The 17,672-nt window shown below is 44.2% G+C and overlaps 1 pseudogene; it reads left to right on the forward strand.

The window, feature by feature from the left end:
* The first annotated feature begins 15,531 nt into the window (after nucleotides 1-15,531).
* On the forward strand, nucleotides 15,532-17,253 carry LOC114611984 (annotated as a pseudogene).
* Nucleotides 17,254-17,672: the final 419 nt, after the last annotated feature.

Below are 17,672 nucleotides of genomic sequence, written 5' to 3' on the forward strand. Positions count from 1 at the left end.
CATCAGTCTTACTGAGTTATTAAGTAAGTAAAAGTGTGTACAAACATTCTGGTTCATAACAAGAATGTATAATTGATTCCACCGCCCTGTGTTTAATAACATATGATGTGTCTGAACTGAACTGTCTCATATTTTCTTCTTCTCTAAGTGTAAGAACTTCCTAAATTTAGAATACCCTAAAGCTAAATGAAGAGAGATGAGCAGGGTCAAACGACGACACAAGGCTGCACCCGAGACGAATATACAAAGTCTGTTTATGAGATATATTTTATTCCTATAATCTAATATAAGTACTCTCAAGAATTTTTAAGATAGATAGACTCCATAGTTATACATCCACCAACATCCAGTGTCTGTGCCGTCTCCATGGACATCATAAACAGTTAATGAGATAGACTACAATAGGATAGTCATGTAGAAATGTGTGTTGTTTTTTTAACCACTGGGATACATACCTGTAAGTAACCATTTAAAAGGATAAGAGATACATTTAGGTCACAGTTTCAAAGATTTTTAATCCCAGGTCATCTGCACCATTTCTTTCAGCTTGAGGTAAGACAGACTATGAAGCATGAATATGATTCATGATAGCCAGAAATCAAGGGGTAACAGGATGGGGTCAAAGACAAGACATGCCCTTGAAGGACACAACCAGGAGACCACTTCCTCCAGTAAGGCTCCACTTAGTTCCACTTCTCTACCACCTCTCAATAGTATCTACAAACATTTTCAATCTATCAATAGGTAAACCATTTGATACTTAGAGCCCTTGTGATCTAATCATCTCTGGAAATGCCTCTGGAAAGGACGTTCAGAGGTGCACTTAGTCTCCTTAGATGTCTCCCAATCCAATCCTATTGACAATCAAGACTCACCATCACCGCACACTTTCTCTTTCCTTCAGATGTCTCTTGCCTACTACTTTCTTGGCCTCAGATGCAATCCCAGGGATCCACACACAGATTAGTCTCCATCCTGACTGTGCCCTGAGAGCAGGATTAAGAGCTAGAAATAGGCCTGTGCCTCCAAACATTCTTAATACATCACGTATAAACGAAATGCAACATGAGCAAAAGAAGAAAAGAGAGATGCTGGAAGATGACTGGAGAGAGGGTAGGTGAGAGACAGGGCCTCTTAGCCTCCAAAAAGAGGTGTCCAGGCCATGGCTGAGAGTAAAAGTGGTCAGAGTGGTGTTCCTAGTAAGGAAAGCTGAGTACAGTTCATCAGGAGCAAAGAGGTGCAGGAAGCCCATCAGCACCAGGGATGGCCTGGGCAAGGCTGCATAACACGCCTTGGGAGTGAATCAAAGTAGCAAGGCTTTGAGCTTCCCTTCAGGAGTTCTGGCAGTTGCAGAGAGCAAGAAGTAAAAGCCAATGGGACCTGCTGAGGCCCAGAGCTGGCACACATACAGCAGGCGAGCCCGCACCAAACTTGCTAACCATCCAACAACTGATTTATGAGGTTCACAGTGTTGATGCCTAGCAAAGCCCTGATTATTAAAAAGGAGATTCTCAAAATTCTTGCTAAGAAGTGCCGAGCGAGGCCGTCAGTTTCAGTCCTACACGCTCTACACTCTCATCTTGTCTGAAGGCACTAACCGCACTGTGATGGACGAGCTATTCTTGGAGATCAAGGTCTGAGTGTTTCCCTCAAGCTCTTTGATTTTTCTGGGGGCACGTGGGAGGCTTTGGAAGAGCACTAGGCAAGGAGGCAGCTGGAGGGGAGTCAAGGGTGGCATTGATTATCATTGCCCCACACAGCCCGAGACATGTTACCATCTATCTCTCCGTTCTTCCAGTTTCATTACAATAGTGCTAAGAGCTTTGCATCCGCAGAGTGACCTTGGGTGCTAATGTCACCAGCCCTCCCCCTCCACTCCCAGCCCAGAGTTTCTGATCTATTAGGTACTAACTGGGTCTTGATCTCTTTCAAATTCATGGCCTCTTTTTCATTTTTATATACATGTGTGTATGTATGTATGTATGTATGTGCATATGTATGTATATATACATGTACAGTGATATATGTATACACTATATATGTTAATATGTTATATGTGTGTGTATATATGTGTGTGTGTATATACATATATGTGTGTGTGCATATATATATAAAACTTGCTCAGTCTGTATCATATCACTTGTATATATGTTTTCAGGGCTGACTATGTGGTATTAGATAACCAATTGGTGTGTACTCTTCCATGGGGAAGACTATTTCTCCTACTATCAGCATTTGAAACATTTATTGAGTGACTACTATATGTACTTATTCTGACCCAGGGTAGATACTCCTGCCCACTGGGTACACTAATGAGTAACAAGCAATGTGACGAGATAATCCAGGTCCTAATGAAGCTTGTGAACAACAGGGTTCAATTAATATAACCACCTCACAGATCAAACCACCACAGACTCCAGTGTAGTCTACGAAATAACGTTACAGAGCATTGTTCCAGGGCCTGGGAAAGCGTGGGGGAGGGGGCGGGGGTGAAGGCAGGAGGTGTGTGGTGAAATGGGAGCCTGAAGTCACCCTTGCGGTACTGCACAGGATGAAAAGCGCAGAGCTTTGTGGCCCATGCCCCCCTCCTTCCCTCTGAATTCCACTGTACTCACTGCAGCAGGAAGCAAGCAGTGAGCTTTGTCAGCTGATGGAAGACAAGCGAGCTGGTGAGTGGTTCATGGGCCAGGCAGGTACTGGCGTGGCACTCTCTGGGCTTTAAAGACCTCATTTTCAAATCTTTATAATTGTTTCTATAATTTTGCCCAAGACTATGATTCTGGAGCTTAGTGGGGGTTGGAATAAAGCTATTGAAATCTTCTGGAATGATTTTAAAAAGAACTGTCTCTTGTTTCCAGACACCTGGATTAACTGTTTTAAGATACAGCCTCCGAAGAAGGCTTTCTAAAGTCTCCCCCAAGCATTCCCTGTGTAAAGTCAAGGCTAAGGGTCACTGGGTCACTGGCTGAAGGGATCTAAGTGGCTCCTTGGGTTGGCTTTAGTAGTCAAGTTCTGTGAAAATGACTACCAAAGACTACCAACTTGTGCTACACACAAGCTGACCATGATCAGAGCCTTTTCAGGGTCTCTGAGGCTGGCTGATATGGCACCTGGTACCATGGCACCTGGTACCATTTTGTTCAAAACTTATGCAAAACACAAAGCCAGGGCCAGGAAAATGGACTGACAGCTTCCCTGGGCTACTTTTCAGAGTTAGTGGAAGCCAGAAGCTAAACACTACCTTTCTCTCTCTCTCTCTCTCTCTCTCTCTCTCTCTCTCTCTCTCTCTCTGTGTGTGTGTGTGTGTGTGTGTGTGTGTGTGTGTGTGTACAAGGTTTCTCTGTATATCCCTGGCTGTCCTAGAACTCACTCTGTAGGTTAGGCTGGCCTTGAACTCACAGAGATCAGGCTGCCTCTGCCTCCTGAGCACTAGATTAAAGGCATGCACCACATTCGCCCAGATAAAACTTTTAGTTTTAAAACCTTCTTTTTTTGTTTTGTCTCAGGCTTAAGTCCATTCTGTAAATGTTTCCCATATTGACACAGGCTAGGGTATAAGCCTACAGTTCAACATCATATGTCAGTGGCTAGCTGAAGACTTAGGCACAGGACTACCACCTGGTTTGTGACAACTAGCAGCATTTGCCTTGATCATAGTGACTGTCCACCTCCCTCCTGTTGTGGATAAGTTCTAATGCTACTTGTGTTAATTTGGCTCCCGAAATCACACGGGAACTTGCATATCTGTGCTGAGGGTCCCTGCCCCCAGTTGGTTCTGATTGGGAAATAAAGTTGCTGGTGGCCAATGGCTGGGCAGGCAGACAGAAGCGGGACTTTTAGGATTCCTGGGCAAGAAACACAGGAGAGAGAGAGAGAGAGAAAGGCAGAAACCCCATGACAGGAAACAGAAAGATCAAGCTGAGAACTACAGGAGAGAGAGCACACAATATGTAAGAATTGGGGTAGAGTGACCCCAGGGGCTACTCCCCCAATTGGGTCTGGGGTAGCAGAGATGGAATACAGATTTTAGAAGTAATAATTGAGGACTATCAGAGGGGAGAGTGTGCTAGCCACAGGGAGGTTTGGAAAGGCCCAGCGATGTTTAGGCCATATTAAAAATAAGGATGTGTGTGTGTGTGTGTGTGTGTGTGTGTGTGTGTGTGTGTGTCTTACTTTCAGAAATACAAAACATTTGGGTGGGTGTAGAGGAGGCATGCACACCTGCAGGGGAGTTTAGAGAGGATTAACTCACCACCGCTACACTCTCCTTTGGTTTCCATCCAATAATGTTACTGGCTCACGTGAGAGCCAGCACTCCACTTAGGCAGAAGACAATCACAAGAACATTATTACTTGGTATAAGTTGCAGCTTTTATCCACCTTTTCCAAAATCACCTTCCTCCAACAACGTACCTGCCGTAACTCTTTCCGCCATTTCAGCTAAGAAGGCTGTGGTGTAAGAGTGGATCCAGAAAACCCTGACCCTTGGATCAGATTTATACTTTGCCACCATTAAGTCTCTAAGTGAATCAACTCTCAGAACTTATTTTAAAAAGAGAAATAAGATTCATCCATCCTCCCCCGCCACTGCAGAGATCCCACACAGGTGCATCAGAGAAACCTGGAGAGTGACAGCTCTGACACAGAGTGACAGCAGCTCCCTCATACTCTCATTGAATGGCTGACCATAGCTCTGGGGTGGGAGCTGAGCATCTACAGTTCCAACAAGCTCCCATGGATGCCCCTCAGAGGAAGGCTTGAACAGTAATAGGTGTTCTTTGCCTTGTCTGAAAGAGAGTTCAGCCATCAGAAGATTAGAACACCCTGAAAAATCAGTAAAAGAGGTACTTAGGTATTGTGTAATCAATCCAATGTTTTTCCTTGTTTTAAACCCAGAAATTCTTTGCTTGATTGCCACATCTGCAGAGAGCATTGTATATCTAAAGATATCAAAGTTAGCAAGTCAACTTAAGGTTTCATCCATTCAAGGGACCAGAGTAGATGAGTATTCCTGATGTGTGGTTCTGGATGCTCTGATGTCATCTTGGGATGGAAATTCTCTTTGTTTATCTTCACTATGTACCCAATGTACACATTTCATTGTTCTGGTGCAGGGCAAAGTGGCAGAGAGAATCACTCCATGTCTCTTGTCTCTTCTCTGTGGACCATCGTCACATGTCACACCCACTGCCTGGAATGTTCCCCCTTCTCTTGTTCCCTAGTCAATTCCATTGTTCCTTCAGACTCCAGCTCAGTTGTTACTACAGCAGAGAGGCCTCCCCTGACCCTATATGTAGCTCAGATTCCACAAGATAGCTTCTCACAGCACTATGTATCCCCACCTTGAGATACTTAAGAGTTTGTGTTTATGTCCCATTTAAAACCTAATGTTTCAGACCATTCAAGTAAACCCATGTGGTGGGAGAACATCTGTCTTTTCTTGTACATTTCATACTCAGGCCTTGGTAGCATGGCATACAGTATGTGCTCAATAAATTAGGACATCTGACATGGTACAGCATCATCAGAGGAACAAGCATACCTAAGGAGGGTGGGTTAGGCCACAGGCAAAAGGAAAGTTCCACATCTCTCAGAAGCTTCCACAGTTACTGTCTACCACTGGGCAGACTAGTTCTGAACTGCTCACAAGTGCAGTGAATAGTGGTCAACACAGAAACGCACAACTGTGCCAAAGTGCAGAGAATCGGCATGTGTGGCCATAAATGGGATGCCTGTATAATACTCCTCCACAAAGCTCAAGGACCGTCACAGGGGAGGGGGTGGAAAATGTAAGAGCCAGCGTCAGGGAGGACCAGAGCAAAACAGTGTCTTCTAGCTATGACAGGACCTTGGCACTCAGGAGCTCACTGCCACTGTGGTTACCTACAGAAGACTTACACAAGATCAATTCAGTCAACATTCTAGCAAGAAGGGGAGGAAGCTTAGGAGCCCCACGCCTAGCTGAAAAACTATTTATTGATGGTTGCTGGCTTCTTGAGGAAGAACAGTTGGTTTTCTTTAGGGGTGTGCTCCCTGGTAGGTTGACCATCCGCCAGTGGGTGGGCCCACAACCAGTGTATGGACAGCACAAATCAGAGTCAATGAATTGTTTAAGAGACCTAAAGTTGGGGGTATAGGGTGGTGGAGGTAAATCTAAAAGGAGTTAAGAAGAGGAGTATATGATCAAAATAATTGTATGAAATTCTCAAGAATTAAAAAAGGTAATGATATGTTTTCATTGGGACTTCCACATTGGGATGTTCCTATTGGTTATGAATTGATTCTCCCTGAAGGGAGGCAGAAATACTTCACTGTTCTCGTTATCTCTATGAGACTAGTGAAATCAGAACTACTTGTGTTGGGAACACATACAATTAGTGAGAGTGGGACTGGAAAATCCGTCCCTTATGGCCAGGTCACAGTATCTCTTTGAGCCCAACAAATCCCTCTGGTGATAGATCTGATGCATTGAAAACTCACAGAGGGCTGGGGAGATGGTTTGGTCAGTAAAGTACTTGCTATGCAAGCATGAGGACCTAAGTTTAGGTCCCCAGCATCCATATACAAGCTGGGCGTGGCAGCACACAACTGTTAACACCAGTGCTTAGGCAGGAGTGAGAACAGGCAGGCCCCTGGGGGTTGATGATCAGCCAATCTGGGGAGCCTCTAGTTCCATGAGAGAACCTGTCTCAAATATAAGATAGAGATGTGCTGAGGAAACTCGTCACCATACTCAACATCAACCCCTGGCTTATGTACACAGAAAGAGAAATAGGAGAGGAGGGAGGAAGAGAAAGGGAGAGACAGAGAGACAGAGACAAAGAGATGCTGAAATTCACCTAGGAAGAGAAAAATGAAGAAAATCACAAGCTACAGTCTTTAAACAGCTGCCCTCAGATACCTGGACTGGGAAATGTCTGATCGGATAGTCCCCAAGACCTTGAGAAGGACAAAGGGACTCTGAACTCCACAATTACATAACCAATGCAAAACTGCAGCTGCCTTTGTTCAGACTCTTTCTCTCTCTCTTAGAGATAAGCAGGCATCAAAGCAGACTGACGATATTGCTACTGGTTAAAAGCTGGAAGTTTAAGAAGTGGGCGCCTGTTTGACTTCACATAATAAAACATTAATTGAACTTCACAGCTGAGAAGAGTAAGGATGTGCTTTCTTGCATAATGGGAACTGTCTCATGTCTTCAGTAAATCTTTGATATCAGGACTCAGCACAGGCTTCTATGGGGATAGTAGCTGGAACAGGGTAAAGCTGTTATTTAGGGAAACAGCAGATCGGGATATTTTTCCCCCTACAAGCTTCTCTTTGAAATCATCATCTCCAGACTTAATCCTGCAGGCTGCTCTGTACTTATGGTCTGTGATTTGATGGGAGAGAGGCATCATGCCCTAGTTTTGGCTGAAGCATAGTGTCTCAAACTCTGTCTCTGCAATTTATGCTCACCTACAAGGAAAATGACATACACTTAGGCTTAATTGCCTCTGTGTTGCCCAGAACCTAGAGTCTGAGTTTAAGAGGACTGAGCAACTCTAAACACATTCCACTTCAATGAATCCTCTCTTACCCGATTCCTAGTACCTCCTAGCCATGTATAACATCCTTGTGGACTGGTAGAGTGAGTGGCAGATCGTGGAAATAGCTTTACTTTGGAGGTGTGTATGCAATAGGAAATTGGGGTGCTCCAAATGGCTGCTCCAACTATATGTCAGCTGGGCAACAAGATTAAAGAACCAGGCTGGGTGTGGTAAAAGCTTGTAATCATAGCACTTAGGGGGTGGAATCAGGAAGGTCAGGGGTTCAAGACCAATCTTAGGTACATAGAGAGTTCCAGTCCAGCCTGAACTACAAGAGACTTTGTAGGAGAAAATGAATATGGAGAAAGAGAAAATAGGAGGAAGAGGAGCAAGAGGGGAAACAGGAGGCAGAGAAGGAGAAGAAAGAAGGAAAACAAAAAGATCCAAGGATTTAAGCCACAGCCCTGTGTGAGCCCCCAGCAAGGGACAATAAAAAACATTGTAATCATTTAGAAATACGCAAACCCCATGGAGCAGTGAACGAGGTGTTCTAAAGGCCGCTGGGAGGTGATAGCTATGTGCACACAGCTTTGTGACACTTGTCTGTGCACTAAGCTCTGAGAGTAGACTGCAGGGGTATGCCACCTCAAGGACAGTTTTCCCTAAAATGTTACAAATGATGAAGCGGCCTGAACATAGATCTCTGGGCATCCAGAGACAATAAAGACCAAGAGAGCCAAGGGAGGCTGTCACACAGGCTTAGAATATAAATTAAACTATTTTAGATAAGGGGGTGAGTTGGTAAAGTGTGTTCCTCAGCTGCCTTCCCTGTGCACAGTGGGAAATGACCCCCTTGCAGCAGCCCACACAGTCTCAGTGGGGCAGTGGGAAACAGGAACCTCCAAGCATAGCCCAATGGGTCCCTGTGCTTGGGAACTTGGAACCAGAACACAGAGATGCCATGTGGTTTATTTTTGTGCATGTCTTTAGTTAAGATTCACACCTTGGTGTTGTCAGCAGCAGCTATTAACCTTCCATGGGTGGTGCTGGAGAACAGAGACAACCAGGCTAAACCAGGTAGAAAAAGAGAAGCAGGTGCATAAACAAGCCGCTGAGACAGGAAGTGTTCTGAGCCTCACCAGCCTCTACTCCCGGATTCCCGAGACCCAACAGCACCTTTGCTCTCAGATCGTGTGAAACATTCTTCAGTCCTCTGGTTTATTCCCACACCTGCCCGGGCTGACCTGCGAGCCTGTTCATCATCAACTATACCTACGAAGTATTCTGCTTACACATACAGTGGCTAAGTACTAGCTACCATAATAACAAGAGTGCCCTGTAAAAATAAACCAGGACCACCCTAGTGGAAATCTGAGTCTGTTTACTCATTTTGGTATAGAGGGAGACAGGCACCATGTCTCATGATTGACAGTCTTCAGAGGCAGGCAAGGCAATAGGGAAGTTTTATGTGAAAACAAAGCCGGATGCCATGCTCTGAACGGAGACTTTTCAAATGAAGATGCTAAGCACGGTCCAACCAGAAGCAGGACTGCTTATATGATTTATATGGATAATATGCTTGACCTCCTCTGGTTGGCCGTGAATTGGAGGACGGGGGGAAAGGGAAACTGGTAGTAGTTGTGTAGCTCTTGGCAACTCTAGGCTGGTTGCTGTAGATGAGAGTTGTATTGTCATATAAAGTCTGGCCACTATCTGCTTCTATGTTCTGTCTCTCAGAACATACAGGTACTGAGAAACTTGGAACTGATAAAATAGCCGGGCTCTGGGCTGGGGATATGGTTTGGTTAGTAACGTGTCTAGTGTGAAAACATAAGGACCTAAGTTCAAATCATCAATAGGATGTTCTCTGGGGGTCCCTGGCCAGCCAGTCTTGCCAATCAATGAGCTCTGGATTCAGTGAAGACAAGGTGTGAGGGTATTAGCAAAGCACATCCGATTTCAACTTCTGGCTTTCCCACACATGTATGAGCAACACTGTACATACGTGCACACAGATACAGACACATGCTCTCTCACACAACTATCTGAGAGTCTCACAGCTGGGCGGGCTGCATTTTAGAATCACTTGAGCAAACTGTAACAGCAATACCTGGTCTGATTAAACCAGACCCTCTGAGGCTACAGCCCACTCCTTGTGGTTTATCGGTTTTCCGGGCAATTCCAAGGCACAGTCATGGTTAAAAAAGCAAACGAATGAAAACTCAGCATACTCTTCAGTGAGGATGCTGACTTCTCTGCTGCTGTCTCTGAAAGACACATGATTGGCAAGGGCTTACAAAAATGCAGCCTGCTGGTAAGACTCAGGAGCCAAGAAATGGGGGAAATGGCTTCACCAGCATGAAGCATGCTCTTGCTAAGTGTGTGCTCCAGAGAGAGTGCATGCCCTACTAATACTGTCCATTTATAAGCCTGCTCCCTGGGGAAAGAGGCTCTGTAGGGCTCTGAAAAGGAGATGTGGAGGGTTTCACACCGTTTCTGTCGTGTGTTTGGCACATCCCGGGGTCTAGTCATTATAGAGAATATTTTTGCCATTGTATATAGAACTGGAGACTCAACCCATGGGTGCCAGGTACTCTCAAATTATTTTAGATAATAGAACATTAAATTTAATCAGCATTCACTTATTTAGCACCTACTGTGTGCCAATATTGACTACTGTGTACCAGTATCCTATCAAATTCTGGGAATAATAGTGGGGACACTATACATCATCATGGATGCTGTGAGGTGCTGTCCTTTGAGTATGACAGCACGACTATCTTCACCATCATGGCTACTTGTTATGGGCCCTCAAGATCAGACCTGCAGGATTACATCATGAGAGGGGGTAGGTAAAATCACCCAGTGGGTTGAGGTACTTGCCACTGAGGCTGACAATCTGAGTCTAATCCCCATGGCCCACAGGGTGGACAGAGAGAACCACCTCCTAAGAGTTGCTTGCCCTCTGACCTCTCCAGGAAAAGTTAATTCAACATGAAGCTTAACCTTTAAATGAAAGATTACCATTACTACCTTAAATTTTTGAAGACATCTCTATTTGCCTGTCTGTCCATGATAACTCTTTATAATGACCTTCTTACTGCCACCAGTCCAACTCAGTGTCCCCTTGAGACCCAGATCTGAGGCCTAATAATGGCCAAACATTTTCCTTAATGGCTCTAAGAATATTCACTTTTATTTATGACATGGCAGGAGGGCTAGTCTCTGCTGCCACTATTCACTTCTGCCATTTTGTTGCAAGAGTAGCTATAGATGATATGCAAATGAGGGTGTTTGGATGGGTTCCAATAAAACTTTATTTGTGAAGACAAGAATGCTGGCTGCATTTGACCCAGAGAAATGATTGGGTCATTTTCTGGGTCATTACAACAATAGAATAGGAAGACAACAGGATCCACACTGTGGGAGACCCTGCAATGGAATCCATAAGAAACCAAAGCTTGAGAGCAACATGCCAGAAAGAATGTAGAAGCAGATTCTTGCTTAGTGTCCTTCATAGAGCCATCTGCTAGGGGTTGGAGCTCTGCATCTCTATGGGAGGAGCTGTTGAATGTTGTCAATCGAGAGGTGGAATTGCTCGAAGTAAGAGGAATTAAAAAGAATTCAACATTAGTGTTTACTCCCATCTTGTCATTCAAGGACCAGGAGTTTCCATTGCCTGGATTTTTCTGCAAAATTGACTCTGGAAGTTTCAGAAAAAAATGACATTATTATCACTTGAGGGCTTTTTAAGCCCACAGCATTCTTAAAAGATCAAAAACTATTTCACATTTAATTTTCCACTATTAGTTCAGTTTTAGTCAATTTTATCTAGCGCTAAATTGGCTATTATAATATTTTATTTCTATCAACTGCATCTTCAAATAATTCATAAAGGAATAATCTTTGCTTAATGACTGTTCCATAGATTAATATTTTCATTTCACTTTAGTAATAGGTTTATATGTGTTTGCATTTGAAATATATTAAATATTAAATTACCATTTTTACCCAAATGAATTATCGAAGTAGCTATAACTCATATGATGCTCACAGCAACCCTAAGAGGTGGATCTTAGTATCTTCTCTAATTACAAATAATACTGGAAACTCAGAGAGGTTAAGGAACTTGACGAAGGTCACACAGTGGGAAACAGCAGGAACTGAGGCTAAAGGTTAGACTTTTTGCCTTCTGTTCCTGCTTTTGGTTTTTCGAGACAGGGTTTCTCTGTGTAGCCCTGGATGTCCTGGAACTCACTCTGAAGACCAGGCTGGCCTCGAACTCAGAAATCCGCCTGCCTCTGCCTCCCAAGTGCTGGGATTAAAGGCGTGCGCCACCACCGCCCGGCTCCTGTTCCTGCTTTTGACCACTACACTATGCTGATCCCTTTTGAAACATAAACAATGGTGTTAGACATTGAAACAAATGCTGCCAGCGCTGTATCAGCATGGTTATTTCATTCCCCCGCTGTAATTATTACATTTGAGCTGTGAGGTGAAGTTCCCAGGAGGGGGAAAAGCCACATGCATGTTGAAGATTCTATAAGGACTGACTAGACCTTCCTGAATGTGGAGAGTTGGAATGTTGAGGATCCAGAGCCTAATAATCTTGGGCCATCTTTAGTCCCCTTGACATCCATTCACTGCTCACCTCTATGTCCAATTTAACATCCTTTGGACTCTCAGATAAAAACCTTTGTAATGTAGTCTTAACAGACCACGAGCTCCCGCCAATCCAAAAGCTGGGACTGTCAATCACAGCATCTAAAACCCAGAGTGGAACTTCTCTTGCTTTGCTCTACCACCCACCTGATGTCCCCACCACAGTATTTCCAGGGGGGAACACCCTCTCAGAGGTGAAGGGAAGGGGTGGTACAGGGAAGAACCCTATGAGGGGGGACTGGGAAGAGGGCAGCATTTGGGATATAAATAAATAAATAAATATGCCTTGATTTCTGACTTTCTATTGATACTCCAACTGTAGAAAGTTCATGAAACAACTTCCATGTTGGAACACATCATTTGAGGCACCTGAACCTGTGTTCCCAGGCCATGGTCTGTAGTAACAATTTGGGAGTTTTGGTTTCTTTAAAAAGCACAGGAATATTATGGGACTATGCTTTCATTTTAATCCCTGGTGTGGAATATGGTGCTGCTTCAGACTGTCGACAGCAGCTGACTATGATTTGCCTTGTGCTCTAACAGGGGTTTAGTTTTTCCAACATTAGATAGTTTCTGTGATTGTGTGACCTTTGGGATTCTGGGGACTTTTCAGAGGATATATAAATGCTAGGCCTCCAAGTGGGTTGTTGGTTGGTTGCTGTTGGTCATGATTTGTTAAGTAGTCATGTAAAGAAGAAGAAGAAGAAGGAGGAGGAGGAGGAGGAGGAGGAGGAGGAGGAGGAGGAGGAGGAGGAGGAGGAGGAGGATAGAAGAAAGAAAGAAGAAAGAAGAGAAATTAGATACCCTAACAGTGAAGATCAAACTTGCCCCAATGAACTTGATATCCCTAATCAACAGAAAAGTAGTATAATGAATTATTAATTAATTAAACCCCCTCTTCTCCTCTATCCAGTTTTCTCTCCTATCCAGTGGTAGGAGGTTAAAAGGGTGAAAGAAAAAGCCCACCAAAGTAGCTAAAAGACAGCTACAATGGTCACTTATTTTGGCCTCAAAATAAATCATTTCTTATTCCTCGTGAGGCAATGGCTCCAGTGAGCTAGGTCTATAGAACTGAAGAGAATTGGATGGGTAGTCCTTAGCTTGGCACAAGTGAGGGGAAGAAGGTTCCAGATAGGATAACAGCAAAGGCTCTGAGGTAGGAGCTGCCACAGCCCTCAAAAGGAATGGGAAGGAAGCACCTCATGGTGGCTGGGATGGTTTGTATATGCTTGGGCCAGAGAGTGGCACTATTAGGAGGTGTGGCCTTGTTGGAGTAAGTGTGTCACTGTGGGTGTGGGTTATAAATCACTCGTCCTAGCTGCCTGAGAGCCAGTATTCTGCTAGCAGCCTTCAGATGAAGACGTGGAACTCTCAGCATCTCCTGCACCATGCCTGCCTGGATGCCACCATGTTCCCACCTTGATGATAATGAACTGAACCTCTGAACCTGTAAGCCAGCCCCAATTAAATGTTGGCCTTATGAGAGTTGCCTTGGTCATGGTGTCTGTTCACAGCAGTAAAACCCTAACTAAGACAATGTCCATCTGTATTCATCCATAATAATAAGACAGCCTTCATCCAGGCTGTTAACAGAACATTGGTGTATATCAAGAAATTTAGTGTAGGTAAAGAAATAAAGCTGTCTGATTTTAGGTTAACTTGATGTAGCTAGAGTCATTGGAGAGAAGATGGAACATCAATTGAAAAAATGCCTCCATAAGATCCAGTTTGCAGAGTATTTTCCTATTTAGTGGTTGATGGGAGAAGGCCCAGCCTATTGTGGGTGTGGCCACCCTTGGGCTGGTTGGTTCTGAGTTCTAGAAGAAAGAAGGCTGAGCAAGCCATGGGAAGCAAGCCACTAAGTAGCACCTCTCCTTGGTCTGTCTCTGCATTACCTCCTGCCTCCAGGTTCCTGCCCTGCTTGAGTTCCTGTCCTCACTTCCTTTGATGATGAACTATGATGTGGAAGTAGAAGCCAAACAAACCTTTTCCTCCCTATCTTGTTTTTGGTCATAGTGTTTCATCATAGTAATAGTTGCCTTAATTAAGGCAATTATATTTTCATATATTGAAAGATTGTAAATAGCAATTTTACCATAGTACAACCAGACTGAGTGGCAGATGTCCATCAACAGTGTAGAATTTGTACAGTGAGGGACACTGAGCAGGAGCAGATGTTGTAGGGGCTGGTAGAGGCCAAGAGAAGGATGAAAGGAGATGAAGATGGAAAATTGACGGTTGTGATCAGTAGAAGATCCTAAGCGTGAATCACTCACTCTCAACTTGACTGGATTGAGAATCACCATGGAAATATACCTTCCCATAGTGATGGGCTGCATCCCTTCATAAACCATGAGCCAAGACACACCATCCCTTCCTCAAACTTCTTTGGTCAAATATCTTGTCTCAGCTGTGAGAAAAGTAAGCAGTCCACTCATCAGATTAGCAGGTTGTTGCTCTCCTAAAAACAGCTAGACATGGCCACTGGGTGGACCTCAGCTCAAGCCTTTAGCCCTCCACAACCACCTTGCCAAGTCACTGAGGAAGGAAGTTCTGCCCCAGAGCTTACAAACCTAGTGAAGATCTAATGGTCTTTCTAGCACACCCCACGGCCAGATTGACTCCTCTATTCCCCAGAAGGCAATCAGGCCTGCTTCAGCTGACCTGGAAAACAGCCTGATCCTGCATGGCTCCACATTCAACACTGGTAACATGAAAAGCCAAGCACTTCCCTGACATGTTAACACGGGGCCACATTTGGAGAACTTACCGTTCACCCGAGCCAGATAATCCCATCAGACTCTCAAACATACAACCTTAAATGATCTATTGTGGAGGTGCCTCTTGGGGAGATATGTTTTAAATGGGCAATGGCAGACTGCTACCTTCCCCTTGTCACCCAGCATGGATACCTCAATCCCCAGGGATAGAAGGACTACAGTTCCTTCTCAGTTGCTATAGTGATTGTAGTTGCAGGCTGATGCCCTGAGCTCTACCCTCTTCCCACTTACTGCAGCCCGAGCGTTCTCATCTTCCACAGGAGATGGGGAGCATTCGCCCATCCTCACAGACCCCTGTGATATTTGCCCTCCCCTCGTCCCAATTGTCTCAAGGATTCTAATGTTCCAATCTGGTTCTTATTGTGGGACTAAAAACGTGGCTTTGTATGTTGCATATGGAGCCATCATTCATTCATTCACATATTGATTGATCACACATTGATGTCTTCAGTGTTTACCACCCACCGTCCACTCTGCCAGTCAGAAAAGAATAAGATGGTCCCTCACTCGCCATAGACGGCCTGCCTCGCCTCGAGCTCTCTCGCCATCGCCCCGCAGAAATGCTTCGACTACCCACAGTCCTTCGCCAGATGAGACCTGTGTCCTGGGCACTGGCTCCTCATCTCACTCGGGCCTATGCCAAAGATGTAAAATTTGGTGCAGATGCTCGAGCCTTAATGCTTCAAGGTGTAGACCTTTTAGCCAATACTGTAGCTGTTACAATGGGGCCAAAGGGAAGAACAGTGATTGTTGAACAGAGTTGGGGAAGTCCCAAAGTAACAAAAGATGGGGTCACTGTCGCAAAGTCAATTGATTTAAAGGATAAATACAAAAATATCGGAGCTAAACTTGTTCAGGATGTTGTCAATAACACAAACGAAGAGGCTGGGGATGGTACCATCACTGTCACTGTTCTGGCACGATCTATTGCCAAGGAGGGCTTTGAGAAGATCAGCAAAGGGGCCAATCCAGTGGAAATCTGGAGAGGTGTGATGTTGGCTGTCGATGCTGTAATTGCTGAACTTAAGAAACAATCTAAACCTGTGACAACTCATGAAGAAATTGCTCAGGTTGCTACAATTTCTGCAAATGGAGACAAAGATATTGGGAACATCATTTCTGATGCAATGAAAAAAGTTGGAAGAAAGGGTGTCATCACAGTGAAGGATGGAAAAACCCTGAATGATGAACTAGAAATTATTGAAGGCATGAAGTTTGATAGAGGATGTATTTCCCTGTATTTTATTAACACATCAAAAGGCCAAAAATGTGAATTCCAAGATGCCTATGTTTTGTTGAGTGAAAAGAAAATTTCTAGTGTTCAGTCTATTGTACCTGCTCTTGAAATTGCTAATGCTCACCAGAAGCCTTTGGTCATAATCGCTGAAGATGTTGACAGAGAAGCTCTAAGCACACTGGTTTTGAACAGGCTAAAAGTTGGTCTTCAGGTTGTAGCAGTCAAAGCTCCAGGGTTTGGGGACAACAGGAAGAACCAGCTTAAAGATATGGCTATTGCTACTGGTGGTGCGGTGTTTGGAGAAGAGGGGTTGAATCTAAATCTTGAAGATGTTCGAGCTCATGACTTAGGAAAAGTTGGAGAGGTCATTGTCACCAAGGATGATGCCATGCTTTTGAAAGGGAAAGGTGACAAAGCTCATATTGAAAAACGGATTCAAGAAATCACTGAACAGCTAGATATCACAACTAGTGAATATGAAAAGGAAAAGCTGAACGAGCGACTTGCTAAACTTTCAGATGGAGTAGCTGTGTTGAAGGTTGGAAGGACAAGTGATGTTGAAGTGAAAGAGAAGAAAGACAGAGTTACAGATGTTCTCAATGCTACAAGAGCAGCTGTTGAGGAAGGCATTGTTCTAGGAGGGGGCTGTGCTCTGCTTCGGTGCATCCCAGCCTTGGATTCATTAAAGCCTGCTAATGAAGATCAGAAAATAGGCATAGAAATTATTTAAAAAGCACTTAAAATTCCTGCAATGACGAGTGCTAAGAATGCAGGTGTTGAAGGATCTTTAACAGTTGAGAAAATTCTGCAAAGTTCCTCAGAAGTTAGTTATGATACCATGATTGGAGATTTTGTGAACATGGTGGAAAAGGGAATCATTGATCCAACAAAGGTTGTAAGAACTGCTTTACTGGATGCTGCTGGGGTGGCCTCCTTGTTAACTACAGCTGAAGCTGTAGTGACAGAAAATTCTAAAGAAGAGAAGGACCCTGGAATGGGTGCAATGGGTGGAATGGGAGGGGGTATGGGAGGTGGCATATTCTAACCTAAAATAGTGTTTTGCCCTTATCAATGAACTGTGACAGGAAGCTCAAGGCAGGTTCCTCACCAATAACTTCAGAGAAGTCACTTGAAGAAAATGACTGAAGAGAAGGCTGGCTGATCACTGTAACCATCAGTTACTGGTTTCCTTTGACAATACATAATGGTTTACTGCTGTCATTGTCCATGCCTACAGATAATTTATTTTGTATTTTTGAATAAAGACATTTGTACATTCCTGAAAAAAAAAAGAAAGAAAAGAGTAAGATGTGCTCTCCCCACCCAGCTGCTTGGTACTGGCTGGAAACAGACTCCTAAACAGATTATTAGATCACAGTGACAATGTCAGTGTTGCCTCCTGGATTTTGTTCTGATACTTTGCAGCAAGCCTCTATTGAGGTAGACTGCAGTAGGAAATTGATT

This window comes from Grammomys surdaster, unplaced genomic scaffold (assembly GCF_004785775.1).
Source record: "Grammomys surdaster isolate TR1022 unplaced genomic scaffold, NIH_TR_1.0 126131, whole genome shotgun sequence".
Classification (NCBI taxonomy): Eukaryota; Metazoa; Chordata; class Mammalia; order Rodentia; family Muridae; genus Grammomys; species Grammomys surdaster.